The 12,977-nt window shown below is 42.2% G+C and overlaps 1 long non-coding RNA gene across 1 annotated transcript in view; it reads right to left on the bottom strand.

Moving 5' to 3' along the window:
* LOC130583847 (uncharacterized) overlaps positions 1-12,883 on the bottom strand; it is a 26,777-nt gene extending 13,894 nt beyond the window's left edge. Inside the window, exon 1 of the long non-coding RNA XR_008966451.1 lies at positions 12,417-12,883. This is a non-coding gene — a long non-coding RNA (uncharacterized LOC130583847). The remainder of the gene's footprint in view (positions 1-12,416) is intronic.
* Positions 12,884-12,977: the final 94 nt, after the last annotated feature.

The raw sequence follows: 12,977 nt of genomic DNA, 5'->3' as shown, positions 1-12,977 counted from the left end.
CTCCCTTCTTTTCTGAATCACCTTGTTATTTCATATGCAAGTCTCACATCACTTTAATTTGTTACCTTTCTAATTTGAAGAGGCCTAGTTTAGTTGATCTTCTCTGTAAGAGTGTGTTCCGTGTATTTAACTATCCTCGGTGCCCTTCTTACTTGAAAAGCAATGATCAGCTCAGAGTCCATAATTTCATACATGAAGCTGGAWTTTTTTCTCCTTGAGCATCACTTGACATTTAACTGCAATAAATAGCACAGTCAAGTGAGAGGAAGAAGAAAAAAATCAACGAGAGTGGAAAAGTGTGGGATGCTGCCTTCTGGGGGCAGTGTGCACTTGTATAATTACAGTAACTGTGATCAACTTCATTTCTCAAGTGCAAACACGTAGTGGTTCTTTCAAGAATTCCTCTTATGCTGGAACTACCTTCCCAAAGGATCTACTCTGGTTCTTTACAACTCCTGTATTCATTCACAGTGGAGCCATTACTTGGGTAATTAAGTAAATCCTTCCCTTTCCTGCAACCTCCATGTCTCAGAGTTTTGTCTCTTTGTACTTTAACTATCTTTGAAGTAATTTTTTTCTCAATACATAGGCATGTTGATTTTTCCTTATAACCTCCTCGTAGCAGAGGGCTGTTTGAAGGGATCCTACAAAGATAACYTTTGTGGAGGTTGGGCTTTCAGTAAAGATTGTCTCAGCAAGCTGCTAAAGGTTTTCCTGCCTATCATGTGACAGAAGCAAGTAGCACCTTCAGCCTGGAAAACCCTAATTCACATTAAACTTACGGATGCTGAAAGGTAGGCTGTGGGGCTTTTAATGTCTCCTGTTACAGTGTATATGCAATATATAGCATAATTATTTAATTAAAAGCACAAGAAATTAATRACTGGTATAGGTTAGTTTGTTTGTTGCAGTACATGCTCATGCTTAGAAATGTGTTGTAGTAGGTGCTGTCTCAGATGACTATGAAGGGAAGGAGTACCTCATAGCTAGCCCAGCCTGATGTTTAATTTGCAGTAATTTTCAGGAAAAATTACTTRAGTGAATTATGATGGCATCATTTGGTATGCTTCCGCATTTGTTCTTGTGCTTTTCCCACTCCTTTTTATATGTAATATTAAAAGGCTGTTTTAAATAGGCTCTTAGAAATTAAATTTAAAGATGTGTACTTGGCTATCTTGTATAAATCATGTATTCTCCTCAAATATATTAATTGATATTTGTCATTTCTCCTCTAAGAAGTTAAAAAATGCTGAGTGATAAAGACAATTTCCTAAGTGCCAAAGATCTTTTTAACCTGGTAAACTGAATCTAAATAACGGCTTCTGATTTCACCATTGAGGTAAATGACACAGAAAAGGGAGAGAGAAATTTCTTCTGAGTCCCTTCTCTAAATACTTTTTTCCTTGATTAGGAGTTCTGCCTCTGTAATGMTGTCCAGTCATGACTTATTGTTGCAACTCTCTTTTTATCTCATTGTATTGTTATACATCACTATGTAAATACTTGCTGACCTGTGCAAATAAGAAGCCCATCTCCAAAGAGCTCTGTTTGCCCACCAAGAARGCACAATAGCTATTCAGTAGAGGAAATTGTTAATGATGAGAAGGTAGGATCATCTGCTTCAAGATCTTATGGTAAGGTTAGATTTTAACGAGAGAACACTGGCAAAAGAGCAGAAAGAGTTTTACAGGAGCAGAAGTTGTGGTGTCAAGAGTTGGACAGACAGACACGCAGCTGAAGCTGATGGAAAGGGATGTCGTTTTGCCATGTGGATAATTGATAACTCCTTAACCTGGAAGCGTTTTCTTAGCTAATTAAACCGTAGGGTTAACATGACTGTTGTGGATGTGGTTTTAATCCCCGGGCAGTCTAGAGATCTGGCCAGGTGGGGTGTTTACAGCTGGGTGAGATGTGTGTTGGTGTCCCCGCCCGCCCAGAGGCGCAGGTCACACCCTTTAGCTGTCGCTGTTGGCCGCGCTCGGGCCAGGCTCGGCAGCCGCTCTGCCGGGTGAGCGCGGCCGCTGCCGCGAGGTGTCTCCCGACGGTGCTTTCTTCAGGGCGYCTGAGCATCTCAAGTTCCTGCCTGGTGATCAAAACTCCTCCAGCGCAGCACGCAGCTCAGCCGACGCTCTCCTCCTTTGCTACTTACTTTTTTTGACCGTTAAGGAAGAAATTTGAAGCTATTTGATTTTGGACTGTTTTTCATCAGGACCATTTTGTGGTTCCTGATGACATGTCTGTAGGTCYTGAGACCTCGCCATTCTTATGCATGTTCTAGAAATGCTAAATTGCATTGGCAATGGATTGTAATTTTTCCCACAGTGGCCTCTTTTTTCTTATGAGTCAGTAGTAGCAGGATTGCTGCAATAGTCATGGGTACTTTTTCTCTTCCTCACCCTTCACTCATATGTCCCACATTTGTTTCAGCTGTATGTAGCTTGCATATTTTTCCTTGTTGCTTTTTTAATATTTACTGTTAGCAAATTTCCCTATACTATACATATGGAGTAARTACTCTGCAGTGCTTCTCTTCCCTGTCAGTTGTGCTGGTGCAGTTAGATGAGGATGGGACCCCACAAGCATCATTCCCATAGGGCATGCCTGCTTCCAAGGTGGTGCTGAAAGCCTCAAATGAGTCCTGAATGTCACTTGTCCTGTGCTCCTGTTTCTAAAACAGTTTCAGAAGCAAAAATAGTCCCAGAAGCAACACAAATGGACAGCGCGGCACAGAAGCCCAGCACATGCAGCATGCTGTTGACTGAGCCTGTGTTGGCATCTGGAGAAGTTAAGCTGGAAACTTGAATTGTGAATGTGGCTGTTCCTGGGCCYGTGTTTGTACCAGCCTAAGGCCAGAGCAACCAGGTGTTGTGTGTTTGAGCAAAGCTTTATGCTAATGTGTTGTGAAGGTAGATTTGAGGCAACCAAAACCCACTTACAATATGTATCCTTTTCACTTAATACAACATCTGCTGTTGTTCTRGCTATACACTTTATAACTAACTAAATTTTAGCTCAAGAAAGGCATTGCAAACACAGGAGGCTAGGTTATAATCTCTAGCACTGAGATAATATCTGTAAGGTTTGGCCTGCTWGGTGGACAGAGACAAATAAATTGAATGCACAAGTGTGCATGGTGTCTATAAGAAGGCCTGATCTCTAAATCAGCTGGGTGGTAATCATAGCTCAAAACTGTGTCCATCACAATGTTTCACATACAGAAAAGAACTGCTGATCTAGGCAGTCACTTTTGTGATATCAGTCTTGGTAACTATGCTTTAGAAAATGATAAAGAAACTTTCAGTTACCAAGAAATGCATACCATCCCAAGAGAAAAAGAGTATTAGACCCTTGAGAGAAAAGGATGAAGGTATAGATTTAGATAAATAAGCAASATATAGATTTAAAAAGCATTTAAGTTGTTGAGAGAAAAATGTGAACGTGTTTTGAAACTATTCTCAAAGCAAGAGAAATGGAATCACATGGGAGTTTCAAACATCTTGTGTGTGCCTGTAAAACTCTGAGTTTCACTCTGAAATGGTATTTCTAGTGACATACAATAGAGCTAAGTTTTTAACTCCCCTGTTCTCTTGCCAAAGGGAAGTTTGGGCTAGGAATAGGACTTTCAAGTCCTCGACTGGCATCATTCATTTGTCAAATGAATTACCCCAGCTCCTGGGCCAACGCCATCCCAGCCCTGGGCTTGGGGACCACCCAGTGGAGTCAGGGACAGCCCAGATTGTGCTTTCACCTACCCCTGTGCCTGTCTAGCAATAGAGAATKATGCCAAAGCTAAGACAGATGTTAATTCTGTGGATTTTAGTTATAGCCAGCAGGTGTGATTTCCGTAAGAATGACAGCCAAATGTTATAGCTGCGCGGGATCRCAGAGTGCACATCCTCTTCCAAACTCACTCAGAAGCAAAAGCTAAACGGAGTTTGGCTRTTAATTGTATTGACAGCATTTATTTTCTCATGTTAACATAAAATGCTYTGTTGCTCTTTCTCAGACACACCCACTAGCCTCTCCTTGTTTGCTGCAGGGAGCTCACTTTAAGTCAGTTCCTCCCTATTGTTTCTGAGTCCTTGGCCTTTACACATAATTTTTTGGGTGTCTTGGAATATATGTGTAAAAACACCTTTCACCTTTCCTTGCACAGTTTATGGTATCTCTCTGCTTTTGTTCCCATTTGTGGCACTTCAGTACACGCACATAATTCACCTGGCCCATGCACCATCCAGTCACATGTGCACATGCACACCTCAGCATGAGTCACCTCATCCACATCTTGGTGACCAGAAACACGGTTCTGCTTCATGCGCTCACACGCACTTCGTGATTTGCAAGTATTCAAGAAACAAACAGCCGCAAGCTAGCATCTTATTCTCTTGCTGGGATGTATTTTTTTTCACTGGTACTCCTCAAATGTAACATAAGGTCATTAAACACAAAAATAAAACCTTCCTCTGCAGTATAGAAATTAGATACTTGAGGGCTTCTGAATGTGCAAATATTTGTGTTTCCACACAGTCAGGTGTGTTTGCCTACTGCCCTTCAAAGGCAGRAAGTCTGTGTCACTGCAGACTCACAGTGGTGGATTCTTAATGGGGATCCCAACCCAAACTGACAGATGTTGAGTATAATTTTTTTAACCTGTCAAGAACCATCTTTTTTTATTTTGCATTTTATTTTTATTAACAAGATACTAGGAACAAAGTACACTCAGAAGGAGGCATAGAAAGCCGCAGCAGTCACAGCCAGTCCACAGAAAAGAGACACGGGAACAGAGAAAAGGTTTAGTGAGTTTTTAATTGTGAATGGCACCCATGTTGAGGCATAATTTTGGGGAGAAATCTAATGAGAGCTGCAGATTTAATTCAGAGTGGCACCACTGCATTACCTTCACCCAAAATCAAGATCAACAAGAAAGTGTCTGTATCTGTTCATGTTGSAGGAGCAATCTGAATTCTGCCTTTCCATGACAGCTGCACTCTCATGAGGTCATGGGAGAGTCACTGTCTCACTCTCTGCCTTATTTCTCTCATTGTAAAACATGATTTACCTCACTTATTCCCACAGGTTTTGTGGCTATAAGAGGGAGTGTAAATCATTATTTTACTATTGCTGTGGCTGGGAAATCAGGCCTGTCTTCTCACTGTGTGTTCTCTGTTCATTACACATAGGCAGAACTGAAACCTGGAGGAACCAGAGAATCCAGCTGCTGGGTAGAGGTTTTGCTGTGGTTCCCAAATACCCTTTTGCTGCTCTTGTTGGCTCAGGCTGTATTTGTAAACATTCACAGGCCCTCTCCTTTGGATTGTTCCTTGGAGCCAGATTTTCTTTTGATGTGAAACAGGATGTGTGTGTTAATTAATTTATTTTACTCAGGGTGGGAAATTACTGCCAATGTTCTTTGAAGAGTCCTGTGAGCCATCTCTCCCCTCGTGTAAACATTGAGGCARTTTTGGTTAAAATGTTTATTTTTTTTTTAAACTATGCATAAATGTTAATCTGGCTGTTTTACAGTGAAGAGGTTTTACAGGCTCTTTTAAAAACGTCAAGGTCATCTTTAAACAGTTACTGTTTAAACTGGGAAGGTGAAGCAGTGGACCAAGAGGATTCAGAGATTTAAAAAAAATGAAAACTAGTTTTTCTGATAACAGGTGTTATTTGAGAGTTTTGTGCTGGTGAAAGTGATGGTGAAATACTCTGGAGACATTGCTTCTGCATTTACTCCTTTGTACTTGTACTGTGGACATTGTTAGTGAAAATACACCCTTCCTGCCTTAGTCCTAAATTTGAAAGGACTTCTGCCTGGTGATGACAGGAAAGCGCAGACTCTGTAAATGTTGACTTCCTGAGACTGCCAGGAGGGGCCAGTTGATGCCAATTATGGCACTGACGTTTGTGCTGTGGAAGTACACTACTTCTTGGCTTATAATGGACCAGGAGTTTTGATGATTAAATGTTGCTTGTAATGTCTCCCAGATTCGGAGTAATCTCTCAGGATAAAAAGGTTTGAGAATCCCAGTGCTGGATGATTCTGTCATTTTACATATTATAATGCAGCACTCCCAGATGGGCAAGGAGCACAGGGTATTCCTTGTCAAAACCAAAAACTTTCAAACTGCAAGTTTAACAAAATTAATAATAACCCCCTGTATTTTTTAATAACTTTCTACTTTTTTGTGTTTACATTCAATAACTCTGGTCATAGTTCGATGACCATAGGGTGCTATGATTTGAGAGTTAAAACTGATCAGTCTGTGACATGCTACCAGGCATGCACAATATTTTACCATAACAAGACCAGACAGATGCCTTGTTCTGAACAGAGTCCAGTTTGAGGTGGATCCATCAAGATACTATATGACAGCAAATTCTCCAAAGGAATGATTTGGTCTCTTTGTAAACTCAAGAGTCTGTATACACTTCAGTGTATCTTTGGTGCCTAGCACTTCTATTCTGGGACAATAATCCCCAGCCATTTAAATCAAGATCTAACAGAAAACTCAGTGGAAAGGATTGTGCCATATATTCATTTGAGTTGAGAAGAGGAAGGAATTGCAAGATGGATAGTGTGAGATACATTAGTTTATCTTAATTTGAATTGAAATCAAATATAGCTACTAATAGATACTTTTAGACAAATATTGTGATGACTTTGATGGTGAGAGTTAAACAAGAGGTTTTACCAGTGATCTGTGCTCCATATTTAAAAGCAAAGAAGCAAAATTTGTTGCATCTGGGACTAAATGGAAGTCTTTTCTTTCAGCTGTAGCAATAGATCACATTGACTGATCACCAGAAACCAAACTGTTCCTTTCTTATTCCTTTTGGTTATGGGTGACCCACAGCAATGAGGGACTTACTTTTCATATTCTTTTCAACACTCTGGAAGACAATATTCAGCTCATGTGGACTGTGTGTTCATCATCTTCTTTGCAATATTTGCCTTCCATTTGACAGGGACCTTATCCTTAAAAGAGGGAGACTCCATTCCAGGATATGGCATTAGTTTTCAGTTTTTATTCAGTAATCAATACCATTCAGCACGGTATATGTGTAAATCCACACAATATTTTAAGTTGGTGAAAATATCTGGGATATAGGGAGAAATCTGTGTTCATCCTTTACGTAACAGTCATTGAGTCATGCCATCTTGTTTAAACAAACAGTGTGAATCTTAAAATAGCCCCTGAACATTCCACTGCGATGGCCATATTCAAATGAATGTTCAAGATGTTTCCCCACTATCGTATACCCACACAGTAACCCTTCAGTGACAGCAGAGCTGCCCAGAGTCACTGTCAAACTACACTGGGCACTGATCATRTGGATCTGTTTGCTTCCTCTGATGAAGCAGGAAAATCTGCTTTTCTGTCATCCATCCACCAATGGAGGCAACAGAAATGAAACATTTTGAGACTAAGCTCATCTGAGGGTGATTTTAAGGTACCAGTTACTGTTACTGTATAGTTATTCAAGAGACTTGTGGAATATTATCTTGTTGCCATRTAAGTGGTGGGAAACACTGCTCTTCATCCAATTAACAATTGACATTGGCCAGTTTCAAGAAGAGAGAAATGAAAACGTCGGGGGTTTTAGAGCATTCTATCTATTCTTACAGATAGAGAACTAGAGGAAATGCTTATTGCTCGCATTATATCTGACTTTCATAATCCTCACTGTTTTCTACAGGGTCTTATGGATAAATTTCAAATGATAATTTAGATGTGATAAGAACATAAATATGTTGTAAAACTTATCTGTTAAGAAAGCAGCAGACATTGCAACATTCAAAAATTGTTTAGCAATGTCTCTCTAGCARTTTCTGAGAGGAATCTGGAAAGGCAACTCTTCTGGACCTCGCTCAGTTTTGAACCTAGAGCTCAGGCTAATATTGGAGGGACTTGGTTTTTCATGAGRTGAGAAACATAGAATCAGGCTGCTGTAGCCCCTTCTATATGGCTCTGTGGGTGAAGTAAATCAGCTTGTCAAGAYTATCCATGCATTATCTTCCACTAGGCTTTGCCTATGTCATATGTAGTTGTGCGGGAATTCAGAACACCCTGTGAAATCCATCAATAAATGTGATATTGATCCCTCTTTAAGGTAGAATAGGGGTCTAGAGAAAAAATAGTGGGGAACAAGCTTTTGCCAATTAAATAGGCTGAATGTGTCCCAAATGCTTCCCTTTCCTAGTTGGAGACCTAGCCCATGCTTCTGAAATCCAAAGCTGCAAGCACTTCAATTTGGGAGGAAAGTACCTCATGTCTAGGTGAATTGGAAAAATCCCAGTGAAAGCATGTGTCCCCATGGTTCACTAGGGGCGCTGGGGAAGCAGGGAGGCTGCCAGCAGGTACACAGAGCCTGCCCGGAGGCACCCAGGCACTGAGACCCTGCCAAACCACAGCTGCCCCCTCCTTTGTCTGAGCTCCCTGGGGCACTGACCCGCAGCACTAAAGAGCASAGATATACAGAACAGGGCTGGCCACTTGGACACACTACCTACCGACCCTGTCTCGTAACAGTAGAAAGCACTCAGAGACATTAAAATAGAACAAATTTGCAATGGGATCAGGTTATATGTTTTATGAGCCATATAATTGACATGCGACACACAGAGCCATGGGATATTATTGACTTAAATAGCTTAGTAACTATCAAAAAGGATTAGGCACTGACATGAAACAGAATAGCATATGCACTGACACAAGCTAGGATCAAAATTACAGGGGCTACCAATCCTGATGCTTCAGGGCATATTTTGATCATCAGCTTGGGGTCAAGAGGAAAGCCACTCTCAAATCAAGTACACAATATGTATGTGGGTCATAGTTACATGGACCTCTTTATTGGCCTGCTTTGATTACTTTCATTTTTTCTTCTCTGTCTTCCTTTCATAGCCTTCTCTTCCCCCTCCCTTACATTTATCATCTGGAATAGGTCACTACTGAAGACAAGACACTAAACTAGATGGATGGCTGAATAGTCCCTACTAATAGGGTAATTTAATATTTGCTTCTCTCCAGAACTCTATCGTTTATTTCGAATATAAATTTTATATTCATTCACTAAGAAGTTCCTCTCTTTCCAATCTTCTTTCTATGCATGCTTCTTTTTATTTTTATCAGCCTCACTTACAAATCCTCAGAAGTAACAAATGAATGTCAGTTTGGGAGAAGGAAGAGAAYAACCAGGCACATTGAAAGAAATTGATTTTCTTGGTAGATACTCAACAATGGTGTAAGTAAAAACAAAAGCTTTGAGATTTTGTATAGCAAACATGGATGAAACCTATGAAAATAAGGGGGTTTTCTTCTGTGTATATGAATGGGAGTCCACGAACAGTCAAGACAAAATGATGCTTGATTTAGGTAACTCTTTGCACATTTCTTTGTAGATTCAGAAGCATAATAATAGTTAAGAATTTCACATCTTTTCTTTACCTGCCAAAAATTTCCTCATTTTAAGATGATTGAATATTTCACACAATTTTAGATGTTTCGTTGCTTTGTTTTGCATTTTCATTTGTTACTGTACTGAACTGRTGTCAGGAAGCCCCACACAATAGCAGGGCAGGTTGAATTTTATACCCTGTAATATCCATGTGGGAGATAAGACCTATGTGGAGTTACTCACTTTAAAGAGGCAGGCTGGASAGCAGAGGCACAGAGAAGAAAAATAGTTGATTCTTTGTGGGACCCCAAGTTAATAGCAGAAACCCAGAAAACGTCTATTTTAAAAATATGCCTACTCATTTTCTTTACTGAATGTTTCTTTTTTTGCTTCTTGCTTTCAACCTCCTAGACTAAGTTCTAACTCCACCATTCTTACCATTCTYAAGTCCTTTCTTTTTGCTCACACCCTCTCTTCATATCTGGCACTAGCCAGCACTGCTCCACTCAGTGATATACGCTGCCCTTGAGCTTGTTCAAATGTGCTGGAAAGATGYTATCATGCATCTTCTCCAGCATCCTTCCCATTTTCCACAGTGGTTTGAATTCCTGTTGTTTCTGTGAACTAATTTTTTAGTCCTTCACTCTGCTTCCCTAAAGACCAACGCTTTTGTGTTATTGCCTTCCCACAGACATTCTTCAACATACCAAAGCTGACCTTAGTCTCCATGGACAGATGGGGCCTGATCTGAAGTCCATTAACATCAGAGGAAATGTCCATTTACGCCCATGGGCTTTGCATTAAATCCTTTGCATTTTACTTACTTTCTTTAGTGCCTCTTACTCAGCTCCAGTTATCAAAATCAGATTAATACCTCACAGATCCCTGACAGTTTAGGGTACTGTATAAGCCAAACTGTGCTACTTCAAAAGATAGTGACCAAAACTGCTACTCTGATAATGTGAAATCTGCAGCTGGCTAATACTAAAAGCAAAGCATTACTTTCAGATTTTAATCCCATGTAACTYGGGTCAGGATCTCACTTACTGTTCCTTTGCTGACTCTCCCATTAGTARTGCACAGGCTCTCAAAACCATTTCTTACTGTTCAGATATTTTCTGGTCCCTACAACATTATTCTGACCAGGCACCATGCAGATTCACCTCTGTTTGCAGTTTTGCTCTCAGTACAAGTAGACTGGAATGTCAGCCAGAACATCAATATTTCTTTCTGTTGACACAATACTCTCTTATCCATATTGCCTCCCCTCCTCCTGCTTCATTTTGTCTACATTCCTTTTAAAAACTCTACTCCCATAATTTAGTCTCCCACTCAGTACTTGGTTTAATCAAGTCTGTCACTCAATTTATATCCCACTTCTCACTTAACACAAGTTTCTCAGTTAGCAATCTGTTTCYGTAGCACTTGCTATGCAGAACACATGGTTAGCTTTTCCTTACACACTTGCTCCTCTGTTCCCTTTCTGATTTCCAGACCTCACTTTCCCTTGTAACACTTGAAGATGAGAAACGTCCACTTCCGTCTCCCTCCTTTTACGTTCCTTGTATATTTTTATGAGACCACTGCAATGACAGCTTCTTAAATATCTTGGGGTACATTGGGTAGAGCACAGAACATTTCTTGAATCCAGTTAAAACAGTTTTCAACTGCAGAATAGCTCTCAGTTTAATACATAGCTTTAGGTAACCTCTCCTGTTGCTGTACTTTTTGTCATGGCTTGACCACTTTCCTCTGCATAAAAGTTAGATTTGCTCCCTCTAGCTGCTTATTCACTACAGAATGCTAAAATTTGGTCCTAATCATCCACTCTCAGTTCTGTGMTGTGGAACAAAGCTCTGTTGCTCTGTACATTTTAACACTGGGAATGGATTGCATATTTCCTGATGACATCGCCTAGCGCAACCACAGCACAAACTTAACAGCTCACCTTTCCTACACAAAGGACATCTAAAGTCATTTTGGATGGTGGACGTGCAGTTCAGGTTGTGTATCAGCAACATTGCCCACCTCTGTATATATAATCTCCCACTTGAATTTCATGACATCAKCCAATTCCCCTGGTAAGGACCATAGGTTGTCAAAACTGCTTTCCTCCTTGGCTGCAACTGTTCTGTAAAAGAAACTGGTGGGCCACCAAATAAGGCTGTTGGAGCAATTTTTTCTTGGCAGGAGGCTGATCGACTGATACCTGTTGGATAGATCATTCGTTGGTTCTCTGAATTATACAGCTGTGTCAGCAGGTTTCCAGGTTTAAATGCTGGCATGGTGTAAGACGCAGAATGCTGTTGTTTCATAATCACCTTCGAGAGGTATTGCTTTGTTGTAATGCTACTGTTATGTTGTCCTACTTTTGCTATCTACTTTCTGCATAGGCTGAGGGAATTTTTGCCCACTGCATCACTTCGGTGTAGTCTTTGCAGCACTGGGTTGGCTGCATTTGACCTGGAGATGGGGAGCAGGGGGGATATGCAGGTGGCTGCTGTCACTGCTTTTTGTATGATTGAATAAAATGATTTCATAGTCCAGACATGGCACAGGAATATATGGTACTTATACAGTACTCTTAATTTTCAGATCAGTTTAATGCTACTCTTGGCTTATGGTACACTCATCTGTCTCTCTGAATGTTCTTAACACAGCTTGCGCTCCCAGTCACGCAGGAGAGGCCAGTGCAGCCCTTCYCTCTCTGGCTGGATCAGTGACTGCCCTATATAAATCTGCATATTAAGCAGATTTGGCAATTGTTCAGACAGAGACAGACTCACTTAAGTAAAAGGAGAAAACAAACTTGCTTATGAAGGCACTGCAGCAGCACTCTCAGATGCTATCCTAGCAGAGACAGCGCAGAGGCTGGTTTGTTTTCTTTTGTAGTTGGGAGACCGATAATTTCTGTTTGTCTTCTGCGTCCAAGTCCCATCACCATAAACCACGCGTGTGTGCGAATGCCGGTTCTCACTCTTAACAGTTTCAAGACATTTCGCGTGTTACCGCTTTACCTCTGCACCAGATGGCTCATTTCCTCGGGGACTTCCACACGCGTCCCCAAGGTCGGGCAGCCTGACAGCGCTMGGGAGCACCGGGCCCAACTTTGAGGCTGATCCGCAGAAGGGCTTGAGGCCCCACTTCCCCCGCTCGCGGGCGGCAGCACAGCGGGCYGGGTTCCCTACGCGGGGCGCCGGGCTCGGACTGCTGTTGGGACGGGCGGCGGCGGCCGGGAGCTGCCGCCTCTTCCTGCCCGCGCACGGAGCGGCCGCAGCTAGCGGGGTGGCTGTTGCCTGCGGCCCTCGGCACGCAGGGGCCGGGTGGCCCGGTGTTAGCCCCGCTGACGTGCGCCCRGGGGAGGGCGGCGGCGGCGGCTCCCTCTTCCCTCCCCTCCCGCCGCACGCAGGAAGCTTATCCGGCCGCGGCTGGCCCAGCTCCCTTCGCGCGGGGAATTAAGAKAAATAGCCGCGGTGCCCCCGGCCGGGGTCTGCTCCCGGCCGCCTGCGGAGCGCGTGGGGAGGGGGCGCGCCCGCCGCAGTCCGCCCGCCCTTGGCGCGGGGCGGGGGCGCTCACTG

The sequence above is a fragment of the Malurus melanocephalus genome, unplaced genomic scaffold (genome assembly GCF_030028575.1).
Source record: "Malurus melanocephalus ecotype Western Australia unplaced genomic scaffold, MMel_1.1 scaffold_634, whole genome shotgun sequence".
NCBI classification, from domain to species: Eukaryota; Metazoa; Chordata; class Aves; order Passeriformes; family Maluridae; genus Malurus; species Malurus melanocephalus.
Note: the sequence above shows the minus strand (reverse complement) of the source record. Positions and strands in the feature narration are given on the sequence as shown.